Raw genomic sequence first — 12125 nt, forward strand, 5'->3', positions numbered from 1 at the left:
CGGAATGGACACACGAAATATGTAAGACTTATGAGACAGTAGATTGTCTCTAGTATATAAACTGTAAGACTATCTAGAAGAAAAAACAAAAGGAATATTTTACGAATCTAAACTAAAAATACTAATAAATTATTCCAATGAAGCCAGCATTGTTGAATAAATATTATGTAAACGAGAAAGCGCATAAAACAAAAAATATTTTGTAAATTCGAAAGGATATTCTGAAAAAAGTTGACAGATCAGAATCGTTTGCCGTCATAAAATGGTATCCATAATTTGTTATTCATCATGGATCAGATATATGTGACGTTATCTAGTTATAGTTCTATGAATTATTTTGCCAATAATACGCTGACAAACTATATCACTTGTCTTCCAAGATCTACCAAGCATGAAGTAGCCTTCACCGAATTAAAGTATCCACATAACTAGCAAAACGTGCCTGACAATAGGGGATGACTATCTTACTTTTCTGGTTCTCAGCTTCCTATCTTAATCAATACATCAAATGAGGTCATTGAAAAGAACCTGAATATTTAATAAGAATTTTAAACCAAGTAGAAGAACCACTTCCTCCCAGCAATGAACGTATATTTACTTAAATTATTTTACCTAAAAGGTAAGTGTGAACACAAATGATGGAGCCTTTATAATACTAGAAACATTTTGAGTCACTTGTGACATTCAGATATACCATTTTTGAAAAAAATATTAGCCTTAAGAAAACAAGCTATTCATTCAAATATAAATTTACCATAAGATGCCTTACACAAAAAACATCACTTGTTAATGGTGAAAAATGACAAGTAATGAAAAGAGCTCAGAACCTGACTCGAGACTTTAAAATATGTTGTTCTGCCTACTAAAAATGAGAAACAGATAGGTTACGTGTTCAGAATAGTTAAAACAAACAGATGGAGAACATTGACTTTAGGCTTTTTCAACGACTAATCATGATTCTCCTACTATATTAAAGTCTTGTCCGCGTACAAAGTCTGAGATAGACTTATTTTCTTTCCCTACTATGCTCATCATGAGCAAGGATTTTCAACGAATCCAGTATTATTCTCTATCATCAATGACTCTCAGTTGATCTATGGAGTTTTCTAAATATCGATCGAAGATAAATACTGAGAACCAGCACAAGCATACCTTGATGTAAAGAAAAGTTTTGTACTGACATAAATAAATGAGGAAGATCCCTCTATACCTGTAACCATGTTACTTCAATCTTTATTTTCCCAAGGGGACAAACACCTTGATGTCACGCGCATTTCAATCTTAACACGTATAAACTCAAGGCATACGTAGAAAATATAAGTTACAATAGAGGGCTAAGGGAAGTCATTTTGCATCGACCATGTGGATAAAAAAACAGCATGGCATATAGTTTTGACGACATCAATTTTAATAATTGTTAGAACGATAGAATCAAATACTGACAAATAGATACACTTGTTAATCAACCAGTAGACATGATTGGCCAGCTATATTTGGTATCTTTTCACATGGCATATTCTTGATTTTTAATGTAAGTTTAAACCTCTGACTGGTATCAAGTAGAGATGTGTTTTGCAAACAATGACAGATGATTCAATATTGTACTACAACATGTTTCTGTCTAGACTAGAAAAGTCCAGATCACATGGTACAGCATTTCAGAAAGATACACTTGAATATTTTAAAGTATATAATATACATATCGTCTTTAATTCCCCAGGAAAACGGACGAGCATCTACTGATAATATTTTGTAGGTCAAATACCTACACATCTTGTTATAAGATGTGTTGATAATGATGCATTTAATAGATCTTGGAAGAAACATCTGCACTGTTTCAAACATTAAAGTATCAATTCTTTGCAATCAACATGGATGGAAAACATATTTCCACTCAACCCAATTTTGATGCTCAACGGTATGAACGAAGCTACGAAACATTGTTTGGTGAAATGGGCTTGTTTTGAATTCCGCGCAAAGCTACACGAGGGCTTTCTGCACTAGCCACCCCTAATTTTGCAGTGTAAGACTAGAGAAAAGCCAGCTAGTCATCACTACCTACCACTAACTCTTGGGCTACTCTTTTACCAATGACTAGTGGGATTGACCGTAACTTATGACACCCCCAAGGCTGAAAGGGCGAGCATATTTGGTATGACTAGTATTTGAAACAGCGACTGTACGAGTCGACTGCCTTAACCACTTGGCCATGCAAGGGCCGAGATGAAATGGGAAAACATTTTCAAGATCAAATAATTGATGTAGGATGTAACGAAGTCTCGGGATGATATACACTTTTTATATTTGATCTGGCATCGGATATATGTGCTGATGATTCTTACTCCAGCGTAGTGAAACAGGAAAAGTTACGAATTGAAATATGTTTTGGTAGTGGCTTACCTAACATTATAAATGTTCTCACACTTGTAGAATTCCGGTCAATTTTATCACCATACAAACATCATGACTGATATCTAAGAAGCTATGGACACTCTATAATTTTATTTATTCCATACTTTCGTAAGATATATCTATGTTAAAAAAGCTTGAAAGTGTGTTTGCTAGCGATTATAACTACCTGACCTTTCGAAAGAACAACTGTAAACTGTCACTGTGATTCTAAGTCATAAACCTGATAGCCACTGGGTCTGTATTTATTTTGGTCGTACTGCCTCCACAAACCTCCAGATAAGAAAATCAACCGATAAGAACTGTCGAATATGGACTTACAACCAAAATGTAATATAATTCTTAACAACTTTTGTTGTCATGACAACATCTGCTTGTCAAGAAATTCCTCTAACAAAGTTCCCTCAGTGCCTGTCACGGCGTGGAGCTATGACTAATCATCTCTACTTCTCTTCCCCTGAGATCAACACACTTGTTTCGCCCTCTGGCGGCGTACCTCACATTATCACTTTAACCACTTTCGGTTGTATAAAGAAAACCTTTATAATTAGGTTTAAGAATATCATTAATATGCAAACGCAATTGTTGTAGGGAACTATAATATTAATATTTGTAATGTATGAAAATTCCAGTTCGACTAAATATAAATCTACTGCTTGAGGGCTGAGTTTGTTCCTATTGGAAATCCTCATATTTGTTGAAAGACAATGTTAGCCAAATTGTATAAATATGTTGTCCAGTAAAAAAAAAAAAAAAAAAATCCGGTGTGTAAAAACTTGTTTGTTTGTGGTTGAGCACAAAGACACTCAATTACCCATCTGTGCTCTGTCCACTACGGATATCGAAACCGATTTCTAGCATTGTAAGTCTGCAGGCATACGGCTATCTCACTGGAGACACAAAAAATTGTTATGTTAGTTTAATAATAGCAAGACTAGTGGATAATCAAATATTTGTAACTTCCTTGATTTCCTATTTAAGTTGAATATAATTACCATTGGTAATAAGTAGATTAATGTCAGTTATCGCTTTATTAATATTGAAACGATCTTTAATATAATTAAGAAAATCACTATTTGTAATTTTTTTTGGCCCAGGCAAATAAAGCTGTATATATTTATTGTGTTTTATTTAGTTTTGGCACCCAAGAGAATTTAGATATCACTTTATAAGGTTTAACATAATATATTCCAAAGTGTTATAAAATGTTTATGTATGACACTTTATCCGTTCTAACGTGCTTATACGTGAAAATTTTAAGGTTTCTTTGCACATAACTAATAAAAAAAAACCTTTTTCTCAAATGCAAACAAGGTTGCTGCTTCGCTATCAACTGGAGTGATGATTATCCGTGATGACGAGAAAACACACTTGTAGAGAAAATTATATATTTAAAAAACGGCTGGTATGGGTAGAGAAAGCAATAATAGAGGAGTGAACAACGTTTCGAACTTCTTCGGTCATCGTTTTTAAATATATAATGGAGTGATGATTAATTTTAAATATATAATGGAGTGATGATTAATTTTGAATATATAATGGAGTGATGATTAATTTTAAATATATGGAGTGATGATTAATTTTAAATATATAATGGAGTGATGATTAATTTTAAATATATGATGGAATGATGATTAATTTTAAATATATGATGGAATGATCATTAATTTTAAATATATGATGGAATGATGATTAATTTTAAATATATGATGGAGTGATGACTAATTTTAAATATATAATGAAGTGATGATTAATTTACGTCTAAATAATTTAAATGCCCAGTAACATTTTTCTTATCATGATATGTTTATCGTTGTTACCAATATATTTCATTAAGTATGTTATACGTTTACAGATTATAATTTTGGCTTCATGTGCCCCCTCCAAGTTCAAATGATTATAACGTTAAAACCAAATTTGCATATCCCTAGTAGGAAGAGCACGGATGGTTTTATGTTTAACTTCAAACAGATAAAGACTTCAAGTACCAATTTACGGAACATAATTATGTTAAGTTTGATATCTTTACTGTATTTAAGTAAAACTTTACCGAGTGACATACTAATTACTTGTTTCGTGTTTTTCCAAGTAAACTTAGGCCATTTCAAAATTTAGGTCCTTTATTCATTATTAGATGCACGTCTTTGAAATGTATAGCGTTTTTTATTCTCTTCAACTCAACATATACTGCAGTCAAATATTTGAGACATTAAATTATCCTGGCTTTGCATACTAAAAAAGACTGGAATGTTCCAAGTTATTACCCAAATTTGTACTAACAATCGATGTCTACATATAAGTCGAGGCATTCACTTGCTGGTGAAGTTAATGTTTAAAGTGTTTCCCATCCAGAGGAAATGTTGAAATAACCAAAGTAAACTATACCAGAAAACTGTTGGTTCTCCTCTTTAGGAAGTAATAGCACAGATATTCTGGTTCACTCTCAGAGACGTAAAAAAGTTACCTATTTTTCATTGACTACGTCAGAAGAGGAGTGAGGCTTACTTATTGGTTGATATGCTCACGTGATCCATGATTATGCTGGTTTGAAACACTCAAAGAGAGATCCACTGAGTTAGTAAATTGCTGGGTGTGGTGAAGAGGGGCATGTCCCCTTAATTAAGTGCACACTTTCTTAGTTTATTAATTTTGACTGATTGAACGAAATGAATAAATTACCTTACGTCATGAATGTATAAACTCCAACTGAACATTAATCAAGAGGTTCACTTTCTGTAGACTTGATGTACAATTTTCCACTCTATAAAGAATATCTCATGATGTGTACATGAATATGTGAAGTGGTTAATGGTTTTAACATTGATGTACATGAGATGTACTATCAATAGCTGGAAGTGTCTGCCGTATCGTAAAAGAGATGTTATCATGAGACAGTGAATATTGGGTGTACCAGAGTGGAGACTGCAGGCCACTGTCATATGTGTCATATCTTGAGTTCCGAGTTGTTTATTCATTAGTATGCAAAACGCAACATCTAAAAGGCGTATGCAAGCACACAATATATGTTCATAGGCTGTGTCATACACGACCACTATTTCTGGTCAACTGGCTTGATCATGGTAGCAGGATCAGATAAAAGTGAAAACTGTTTTTCTTTCTCTGAAAATGACAAATAAAGAGCTGAAATGAGTTAAATGGCTGTTTAGTACATGTCTTATGTGGAAGTGCCAGATCCAAGTACTTAAATGGCTGTTTAGTACATGTCAAATGTGGAAGTGCCAGATCCAGGTACTTAAATGGCTGTTTAGTACATGTCAAATGTTGAAGTGCCAGATCCAAATACTTAAATGGCTGTTTAGTACATGTCAAATGTGGAAGTGCCAGATCCAAGTACTTAAATGGCTGTTTAGTACATGTCATATGTGAAAGTGCCAGATTCAAGTACTGAAATGGCTGTTTAGTACATGTCATATGTGGAAGTGTCAGATCCAAGTACTTAAATGGCTGTTTAGTACATGTCATATGTGGAAATGCCAGATCTAAGTACTTAAATGGCTGTTTAGTACATGTCATGTGTGGAAGTGTCAGATCCAAGTACTTAAATGGCTGTTTAGTACATGTCATATGTAAAAGTGCCAGATTCAAGTACTTAAATGGCTGTTTAGTACATGTCATATGTGGAAGTGCCAGATCCAAGTACTTAAATGGCTGTTTATTACATGTCATATGTAGAAGTACCAGATCCAGTGACAAGATGCACTTCCCTGGTCTACAGAATCTCAAAAACAACCTCGTAATCAAATAAGGATGCTGATATCAAGCCTGAGGATACAAGTTACAATAGTCAGGTAATTAAGGATGCTGATTTTAAACCTGAGGATACAAGTTAGAATAGTCAGGTAGTTAAGGATGCTGGTATTAAGTCTGAGGATACAAGTTAGAATAGTCAGTTAGTTAAGGATGCTGATATTAAGCCTGAGGATACAAGTTAGAATAGTCAGGTAGTTAAGGATGCTGATATCAAGCCTGAGGATACAAGTTACAATAGTCAGGTAATTAAGGATGCTGATATTAAGCCTGAGGATACAAGTTAGAATAGTCAAGTAGTTAAGGATGCTGATATCAAGCCTGAGGATACAGGTTAGAATAGTCAGGTAGTTAAGGATGCTGATATCAAGCCTGAGGATACAAGTTACAATAGTCAGGTAGTTAAGGATGCTGATATTGCCTGAGGATACAAGTTAGAATAGTCAGGTAGTTAAGGATGCTGATATTAAACCTGAGGATACAAGTTAGAATATTCAGGTAGTTGAGGAGGCTGATATTATGCCTGAGGATGCAAGTTAGAATAGTCAAGTAGTTAAGGATGCTGATAATAAGCTTCTGAGGATACAAGACGAATAGTCAAGTAGTTAAGGATGCTGATATCGCTCTGAGGATACAAGTTAGAATAGTCAGGTAGTTGGGATGCTGAAATCAGAAGCTTGAGGATACAAGTTAGAATAGTCAGGTAGTTAAGGATGCTGATATCAAGCCTGGAGGATACAGTTAGAATAGTCAGGTAGTTAGGATGCTGATATCGTGCCTGAGGATACAAGTTAGAATAGTCAGGTAGTTAAGGATGCTGATATCAAGCTTGAGGATACAAGTTAGAATAGTCAAGTAGTTAAGGATGCTGATATGAAGCTTGAGGATACAAGTTAGAATAGTCAGGTAGTTAAGGATGCCTGATTAAGCCCGAGGATACAAGTTAGAATAGTCAGGTAGTTAAGGATGCTGATATCGCTTGAGAATACAAGTTAGAATAGTCAGGTAGTTAGGATGCTGATATCGCTTGAGGATACAAGTTAGAATATCCAGGTTGTTAAGGATGCTGATATCAAGCCTGAGGATACGAGTTAGAATAGTCAGGTAGTTAAGGATGCTGATATTAAGCCTGAGGATACTGTTAGAATAGTCAGGTAGTTAGGATGCTGATATCAGCCTGAGGATACAGGTTAGAATAGTCAGGTAGTTAAGGATGCTGATATCCAAGCCTGAGGATACAAGTTAGAATAGTCAGGTGGTTAAGGATGCTGATATCGAGCTTGAGGATACGTTCAGAATAGTCAGGTAGTTGAGGATGCTGATATTAAGTCCGAGGATACAAGTTAGAATAGTCAGGTTTAGTTGAGGATGCGATATTAAGCCTGGAGGATACAATTAGAAGTAGTCAAGTGATTGGAATGCTGATTATCAACCTGAGGATACAAAGTTAGAATAGTCAGGTAGTTAAGGATGCTGATAATGAAGTCTGAGGATACAAAGTTGTGAATAGTCAGGTAGTTGAGGATGCTTTAATGAATCCTGAGGATACAAGCCCAGAATGGTCAGATAGTTAAGGATGCTGATATTGGGGTCACAGGAATGGGGTAGAATAGTCAGGTAGTGCAGGATGCATGAGATTATGTCAAGGGATACAAGTTAGAATAGTCATGTAGTTAAGGATGCTGGTGATCGGCAAGTTTGAGGATTCAAGTTAGAATAGTCAGGTAGTTAAGTAATTCCTAGTAACGAATCAAGTATCTCTTAAGTAACATTGAATTTACAATATTATACTGCCATACAACATCTGATACCTTGAGAGGGTGTTGTAACCACACTCAGGTTTAAAGATGTAATTCAGTTCATCTTGAGGTAAGCCCATTACTGATGATAATAATGTTGAATATTGTTCTCTTTGATAGATTCGTTTTATTTTCTCCATATGTTGTATTTGTCAGTTATTGATAATTTTAGTGTTTTTTTTATCAGACTGGGGAATGAATAAGACTTTACTTTACCCTTTACCCTAGATCAACCATGACAACATTCAAGTTTCCAAGAAACTGATTCTTTATTATGAAACCATGAAATGGTAAGTCAAAGAGATTTCTACTTGACCTAAAATTGTTAATATTGTTTTGTTTGTTTTTAATGTTAAGCACGAAAACTACACAATGGAAGGGCTGATGATTTATTTACACTGCTACCAAAATCTTGATTTTTAGCTTGAACATAAAGAAAAAATACGCATTTTGCGTTGTTAGACTCAATCACATATTTGAGTAAAGCTTCAAAAGATGAACATGAGAAAAGGGAAAATAAAAATAAAAAACGTTTTTGCATTTAATAGGGAAAATGTGAACACTATGAAATTAGCCTAAATACTAGCTGGTCAAAAGTTTAAGACCATACCAAAAAAAAGTCCTACACAGGGTAGGAAATGCCAAACAAGAGGTCTCAGTGGTGAGTTACACGGTCGTCATTGCGAATAACTGCAAACATTCGCTTTGGCATGGTTGATATAAGTGTTTGCAGAAGGCTGGCTGAAATGTTATTCCAAGTGGTGAAGATGGCTTTACGAAGTTCGTGCAGTCTTTGGAATTGACGTCCATTTCAATAGACTTCCCTTGCAATCCAGCCCCAAACATTTTCAATGGGGTTCAGTTCGGGCAAACACGCTAAATAGTCCAAAAGAATCACGTTATTCGCCATGAAAAGGTCCTTTGTCCTGCGGGCATTGTGGATTGCAGCGTTGTCCTGCTGAAATATCCAGTCATTTTTACACAAGCGCGGGCCTTCAGTCAATAAGGATGCTCTCTTCAATATGCCAATGTAGCTAGCTGCTGTTTGACGCCCCTGTTTAACATGGAAGCTCCATTGTTCCATGGAAGGAGAAAGCACCCTAGAACCTTCTCCACAGTGTCGTGTAGAAAATGTCTCAGGTGGGATATCCTTATCGTGCCAGTAACGTTGGAAGCCATCTGTACCATCCAGATTAAATTTTTTTTCTCATCAGCGAACAAAACCTACATCAACTTTTCTACGTCCCATGTTTGGTGCTCCTCAGCAAAGTTTAACCGAGCTGTTTCGTGATGTAGAAGGAGGCGTAGCCTTTGAAGACGTTTACGGTTTTTTAAGCCTTTCTCTCGTAGATGCCGTCTTATCGTTCTTAAGCTGCATTCTGTGTCTGTGAGGGGCCTTAACCTGGTTCGTCGATCGGCTGGTGTCTTGCCGAACAACCCGTCGAATCTTCCTGCTCAACGTCAACGTCCTTCTTGGGCCGACCACTTGAAAATTCTCGTTCCAAACATCCCTCAGGGTCTTTTAAGAAATTTGCAACAGCAGTTTTACTTCGCCCAATCTCACCAGCAATGGCACGTTGAGAGAGACTTTGCTTTTGCAGCTCGACAATTCTGCCACGCTCAAACTCTGTTAACCTTTTAGCCTTTGCCATGTTTATACCCAATGTAACACAGAAGATGTCAGTGGAGATGTTGACAACGCTAATGCTTGAACACAAATGACTAAATTTCTGCACGTGTTTTCGATTAACGCTTCGTTTCAAAATGGTCTTAAACTTTTGACCAGCTAGTATTTAGGCTAATTTCATAGTGTTCACATTTTCCCTATTAAATGCTAAAAAGTTGTTTTTTTTCCCATTTTCTTGTTTTCATCTTTCGAAACTCTACTGAGATAAGTGGTTGAGTCTAACAACGCAAATGCATATTTTGTCTTTATGTTCATTGGCCTTATGTTCATGCTCGCCCTTTAAGCCGTTGGGACGTTATAATGTAACGGTTAATCCCATTATTCGTTAGTAAAAAAGTAGCCCAAGAGTTGGCGGTGGGAGGTGATGACCAGCTGCCTTCCCTCTAGTCTTACACTGTTAAATTAGGAATGGCTAGCGCAGATAACCCTCGTATAGCTTTGCGCAAAATTAAAAACAAAAAATTTAATAAATATATAACTAATGACCAAATTTTCAAGGCGGTTACTTCTCTTTTGTTAACCCTCTGTATTCCATCTGTCATCTACACTGTAAATAGTAAAATCTTAATAGATATTACATCATATTTAGAGCTAAATTTAAAAACTTAAAGTGCAACTGTAATTATTTTTAAGTATATTAAGATAACGTGTGTTTTCTTCCAGCAAAACCACGTCGGGCTATCTGCTGAGCCCACCAAGGGAATCCGAACCCCTGATTGTGCGTTATAAATCGAAGACATAACGCTGTACTAGCAGGGGCAATAAAACATTACCATTATTACGCTATAATTAAAATCTAAGTAAGATATAACTACCACACTTTGAACAATATAACTTACCAACAACAATTGAACAATAAAATAAAATATTACCAGCCACAACTAAAATCAACAGGGTGAAGAATACATAAAAGTATTAATAAAACGTAATATCAACGAATGAACAATATAACTTATTAAGACAACCAATAATAATAATAATATAAATTATCATTATTTTTATATAAGTCAAAATCTAAGTGAGATATAACTACCACACTTTTGAACAATATAACTTACCAACAACAATTGAACAATAAAATAAAATACCAATACAACCTAGAAATCAATAACGGTGAAGAATACAATAAGTATTAATAAAAAAACCTAAAATCAACGAATGAACAATCCAATAACTTATTAATACAACCTTACAATCAACGGGTGAACAATAAAGTACCAATATAAGTGGAATCACACACTTTGTTGCCTTGAGTCAACATCATCGTTAATCTCGAGTTTTAATATCTTGTTATTATCTTCATTCACTGTTTCTTCTAAAGTATGGAAGACCTTCTGCTATTTCAGTGCGTCCTTTTTCTCGTTTTGGTCATCATCATTTTTCAATACATTACCTATTTTACCTCATGTCAGTATATCAGAGTCATCATTTTTATTCATTTTTTTAATATTTTCCCGATTTCTGGGTTATTTTTAATTAAATTCACCCTATTATTTTCGGTGTCTCAGATTTGCATTTTCTTATATTTTCACTCATTTTAAGGGAGTATATTACATTTAAATATTTATTAATTAACCAGAATAACTGATTAATTTCTAAACAAGAGAATAATTATTGTGTATTGTATACAGAGATATGTGCGATTTCTAAAGCTAATAATTCATTATGAAAACCCGTCACACCAAATATGCTCGCCCTTTTTTAGGCGTGGGGCATTATAAGTGGTGGTCAGTCCCCACTTTTCGTTGTGGTAAAAGAGTAGCCCAAGAGGTTGGTGGGGATTGGTGATGATTAGTTGCCTTCCATCTGGTCTTACACTGCTACCAAATTAGAGACGGCTAGCGCAGATAGCCCTCGTGTAGCTTTGCGTGAAATTCAAAATAAAAAGTAAACATTGTGAAAAAATATTTTTGGGTAAAGCCGACAAAAGTAGAATTTATAATTACTTTTGTGGCATTAAATTAATAAATTAAATATAAAAAAATGGTATAATTATTTTATAATAAACAAAAAATAACTCTAAACTTTTGAAAAAGACCAAACTTCCCGTTAGCTGTAGGTTCGACGACGTGAGGTTTTCCCGAGCTATGGAGTCACCTTCTGCCACACAATGATTCAGGAATATTGGTGATGCAGCGCAGGTAACAATAGAACGTCAATCTGAGGGTCGCGGGTTCGCGCCCCGTCGTCGCTAAACATGCTCGCCCTCCCAACCGTGGGGGTGTTTAATGTGACGGTTAATCCCACTATTCGTTGGTAAAAGAGTAGCCCAAGAGTTGGCGGTGGGTGGTGATGACTAGCTGCCTTCCTCTAGTCTTACACTGCTAAATTAGGGACGGCTAGCACAGATAGCCCTCGAGTAGCTTTGTGCGAAATTCAAAAACAAACAAACAATGAACAATGTTCTTCTATCGGAACTTCACTGAAAGATGGTTTATATCTACTACTTCAGCTTAACTTCA

Source organism: Tachypleus tridentatus, chromosome 4, assembly GCF_004210375.1.
Source record: "Tachypleus tridentatus isolate NWPU-2018 chromosome 4, ASM421037v1, whole genome shotgun sequence".
NCBI classification, from domain to species: domain Eukaryota; kingdom Metazoa; phylum Arthropoda; class Merostomata; order Xiphosura; family Limulidae; genus Tachypleus; species Tachypleus tridentatus.